Here is a 5652-nt window from a genome sequence, read left to right as displayed (position 1 = left end):
TTCAAAAGAAGTCAAAAGATACTTGTACTATATATAAAATACATAATTATATATATATACCTTAAAAACATATTTTCTTCTTTCCAACAAGTCTTAATGGACATTTAGATTATATCAATCTATATGCTCACACCACATGAAACTATATTACTTCCAATCTTTACTATTATATGACATTCCTACTAACAAGAATATCTACACATGCACATAATGAGAATTCAACCAATTATAAAGAAATATTTCAATACAGCACTTCAACCATAAATCATTCCATTACATTAATTTAAATACACAAAAGACCTTACATATAAGGGAGAGTCCTTGTTCAATCAATTTCCTGGTCTAAGGCAACCTTTCACACATGTCAAGTGCTATAACAAAATCTTCTAAAAATTATGGAATAGCTCTAAAACAACCCAAATTCATTTTATTTGATTAGAACAATAGAGAATCATTCCCTTATGGTTCTTAATGCCACCTATTGAAATAAAATTATCCCACCCCTTACCTTACGGATATTCTTTGATGAAGATATGGATGAATTTTTTCTGATTCTTTAGAAAACTCGAACAATCCAATCTTCGAAACGATCAACCTAATCAATTAATCATGCCTAAACATAATTAATACTAAGGAGATGCTAATTTTATACTCTTATGTGTATATGTAAAAATTGAAATTTTCTAACTTTTGCTATAAAAGTCCGATTAACACAAAATTAGTTTCTATGATCTAACTAATATAAAAGAATAAAATGGAATTGAAAAACACTCACTTCACCTTCTCTAAAACTACATGGCAGCCAACCCTTGTGAGGGTTTAGTGCTTTTTAATCACATTTTTGAAAAACTAATTATGTAAACAATATAAGCCATGCATAGTCTACATATAGTACAAAAGAAAGTAAGTTTAAAAACCAATAATTTTGAAGTAAAGTAAGACCCATTTTTACTGTTCATGACAGCCAAAAATAGAAAAAATTTAAAATTTTAATCGGATGAAATGATAATTAACAACTAATTAAGCTTAATTAAAGATATATATTAAAAACATACCTTAAAACAAGCTTAAATGAGTGGAAGAAAATGAAAATGGCATAAGGGAGAAGAAGGGGTTATAGACTTGGAGAAGAAGAAGATTTACGTAAGAAATGGTCAATTTAGTCAAATATATAAAGAAATAATAATATAATAATCAATTATTTTACTATTTTAATGTAATTAAATAAAATAATTATGAATAAAACTCAAAAATAAAAATAATTTATGTCAAACAATTAAAATAATTATAACATAATTTTTGACATCAATATCTCTTTGGTTATCACTTAAAAAGAAAAAGAAAAGGAAAAAAAAAATCACACAGTTCCTGTGAACACATAAAACAGTATTTACCAAAAATTTAAAAATAAGCAATAATTACCAAAATAATTATTTTTACACTCCAAATATTATTTCTAATTAAAATATAAATTTTTATTATTTAAAATAATTCTTCTAGATTAAAAATGCTATTTTTATCCTCATAGAACAATTTTAACCGGTATAAACGAGCATTTTTATTTTTTTTATTTTTTTTAATTTTTTTTTCAAAAATTGAAGAATTATAATCTAAATTATAACTATATTAACAAATTAACTGTTTAGGAAAAATGAGGATGTTACATTTTCTCTCTTGCTCTCTTCTCAACCTTATGACTATTTGATCCTCACACACTTGACTAGGAGTCATGGGCACTAGAGTGATTGTGCACCCTTTATGTATAAATGTGAACTTGTTAGAATGACCATCATGAATAGCTTTCTTGTCAAACTGCCAAGGTCTTCCTAAGAGTATATGACTTGCTTCCATAGGCACTACATCACACAAGACTTCTTCTTTATACTTGCCAATAGAAAAAGTAATTAAAACTTGCCTATTAACAACCAACTCCCCTTCATCACTCAACCATTGTAGCTTATAAGGCTTAGGGTGAGGAGTAGTAGTAAGGTTCAATTTCTCAATAAGTCGAATACTAGCCACATTGGTACAACTACCACCATCAACAATAAGAGAACAAACCTTTCCAAGTATCAAACATCTTGAATGAAAAATATTTTCTCTGTGTGGTATCATCCTCCTTAGCTAAACTACCCAAAAGACGCCTTACCATAAGTAAATCTCCCTCGTGGCATAAAGCTTCAAACTCACTATCCTCTTCACTTGAAGCGTGTGATGATTGAGATGAACTAGCACTTGAGATCTTACTATTCTCTCTCAAAATTATGGTTTTCTTGTTCGGCCATTGTGATGCAATATGACCATTTCCAAGGCACTTGAACCATTTAATTTCCCTATGTCGAGAAGTAGAAGAAACAGAAGCATTAGTAGGATTAAAAGAAGTTTTAGGTGAAGGTTTACCACTTTGGACAGTCATGTCTTTAGTTAATGTTCCCTCCTTCTTCACTCCTTCCTTCCATCCTTTTGAGTTATGGGAGGAGATACTCTTCTTTAAAGTACCCTTTCTCTTTAGTTGTGCTTATACTTTAATAGCTTGGTGACCCAAATCTTCAAGTTTCACATAGGGATGAAGTTCCACTATGTCACGGATGTCATGGTTCAACCCATTTAAGAAATGGGCCATTGTTGCTTCTCTTTCTTCAAATACATTAGCTCGTATCATGACAACTTCCATTTCTTTATAATAGTCATCAACACTTTTGCCACCTTGCCTTAAACCTTGAAGCTTTGTATGAAGCGCTCTATTGTAGTATGTAGGAACAAATCTCCTACACATTAAGTTCTTCATTTCAATCCATGTATCTATAGGCTCCTTATCATATTTCCTTCGGCCCCTTTGAATTTGATCCCACCACACCAAAGCGTAGTCATGAAATTCTAGGAAGGCCACCTTTACTTTCTTTTCTTCACTATAATCATGACATGAGAATACTTGCTCTATCTTCAATTCCCACTCTAAATATGCTTCAACATCATTCCTTCCATAAAAACTAGGAATCTTTATTTTAACTCCACCAATTCTCTCATTTTCTCTTATTCTTACATCTTCTCTTCTCCTTCTTTGATTCCTCCTCTCTCTATTATCTCTCCATCTATCATACCTTCTTTCTTCATCATCTCTCTTATTTCTTCTTCTTTCTCTTGAGGAACTACTAGAGTCTCCATGGGTATGTGGGGAACGATCACGTGACCGCCTTCTTGCATTATTTGCCAATGCCTCTTGAACATTCCTTATTGCTTCATTTTGCCTCTCAAACATGCTTTCAAATCTTTGAGCAAGTCTTTCAATTTGCAAGGCAGGAGTGCTCTCTCTACTTGATCCTCCTTCTTGAGACATTCTACAAAACAATAAAAGTTAATGCAAAAAGAAAAGGTTCTCTCCACTCGCTAAGTGTTTTCACTCGTGTTTCACTCTAAATTGGCTTTTGTGTAACGATTTCTCTCTTGCCTTTTTCCCCTCAAGTGTTCTAAAGAGTTCTTAAGGAAGTCAACCTCCAATCTACACAATTAACTAAAACCAAGAGACGATCAATCAATGAGAATCAAATGAAGTCAACAAAAGAAAACTCTAAGACAAAACTAAGGAAGCCAACAAGACAATAGAAAAAAAAAGACTAAATAAGAAATAAGCACATTCAAAAATAGATTGCAAATAAGACAAAATTGGATAATTTAAAGAAGATTATCTAACGTTAAACAACTACTATTTTTTTTTTTTTGTATGGAATCAAGCAAAACAAGTGAAAGATTGGAAGAAATATATCAAAAACACACTTTTGTATGTTGCAATTTTTTTTTGTAGTATAATTTTTTTTTCAATAAGCAACGTGCGATGAATAGTACTTTTCAATCCAATTCTAACCAAAGCTCTAATACCAATTGATGACAACTACAAACCGTGTCGCCGAATTAAACGATCTTGAATTAGATTTCACACAATAAAAACGAAATTATTAGGGCACAAATAAGAATTGAAATAAGAAGAGAATTAATAAAAAGTAAAAATAGAATAGAGATGGAAAATGGTGCCACAATCGCAAGATTGATAAGCCAAGGAACGATCGCCACAAGAGTCTTGGCCTCTTGATAAGATCGAATAAAATTGGATCACTTAAGAACCTAGAGTCACACGCTTTCACAAGAGTATTCAATCTCAAATTGTATTTAAAACTAATTAAAAGTGTGTTTACAAGAACTTATATATGCCTAATGCTTGTAAACTAATACTAACGCAAACCCTAATGGACTTCTTGTACCAACAAGCCTAAATTCAAATAAACTAAATAAAATAATAAGATTTTATTCTAAATAATAACTCAAAATAAGTAATGACTAATATCAAAATAAATAAACTAAACATAATAATTAAATCCTAATAAAACTCGTTAGAGTTCAAATCCTCTAAGCATATGTAATTGATTATCTTAGGCTTTTCTAACTCTAAATTGAGCTCATTTTCAAATAAGATAGCAACAATCTTTTCGAAGTCTCCATTTATTTTTTTTGCCCTTGCCCTTGTCATTGGTCCTTGAAGCTCTTATAATGCCTTCAAGTCTTTGTCTTCAATAGGCCTTCCTTGATTCTCATCATAAGGGGAGGACTTTACTTTAACTACCTTTGTTCGGAATAAGTTTATTTGAATGAATATGGTAATGTGATAGAAATAGGAGGTGAGGTTGTGTATCTTGATGGATTGTACGAGTTGGGTTGAGTCCGGAGGTGTCTAACCTCCGGCACATTGTGTGAATTATGTGATAAGTTGAATGTGGTAGGCATTGTGTGAGAAACCCATGTTGCATGTGATAGAAATGAGAATATGATTAATGTTGAGTAAAATGTGATTGTACATTTGTGTTGGCATACTATGGGTGAATGATTGAATAACTTGAATGGTTGAAAATGAGTGTGATGGTATGTTTGGATGTGATTGTGACGTGTTTGAATGTGAAAACTATTAATGGTTCAGACATACACTAGGGTGTGGAAGATGGGGGCGGTAGTAATACCTTGGGAAAAAGAGGGTGGTGGTGATACCAACAGTGAGCGTGGGTGCACCACAGGCCATACACTCTCCTCTTGACTCGGCCTCTGACTAACACCTTTGTCTGGGGGGCTCAATACCGCACATATTGTATCCGTGGAGTGGGAGCTATTCGAGCGACCATCCATAGTATAACTGAGTAAGTCCTTGAGGTCGAGGGTATCAGGAATCTGTGATCACAATGCCACAATAAGCGTGGCTACGTGCAGTGAGCGCACGTGTGTTTGTGTAAATGTGTGGATTTATAATTGGTACAGTGAGCGTGTAACGCCTTGAATTTTAGTAATATTAATTATTATTATATATATATATATATATATATATTCATATGTGTGTTGATTTATTTGAAAATGATGTTTTATGTGTATTAATTACATGAATATGTGTATGTATGACTGGTTGGGCTGAAATGGACTAAGTGCCTAAGTACAGGGCGAGATACTAGGTTGTTCTCGCTGCAGCGAGAGGATTCTCGCTGTAGCGAGAAGGCCCTAGGAAGAAAGACCAGAACTGTCGCTTTCTCGCTATAGCGAGAGACTTCTCGCTTTAGCGACAATTTGGGGTGCATTTCTAGGTGCAGTCTCACTGTAGTGAGAGGGTCTCGCTGTAGC

This window comes from Abrus precatorius, unplaced genomic scaffold, assembly GCF_003935025.1.
Source record: "Abrus precatorius isolate BTA unplaced genomic scaffold, Abrus_2018 Scaffold10, whole genome shotgun sequence".
NCBI lineage: Eukaryota > Viridiplantae > Streptophyta > Magnoliopsida > Fabales > Fabaceae > Abrus > Abrus precatorius.
Note: the sequence above shows the minus strand (reverse complement) of the source record.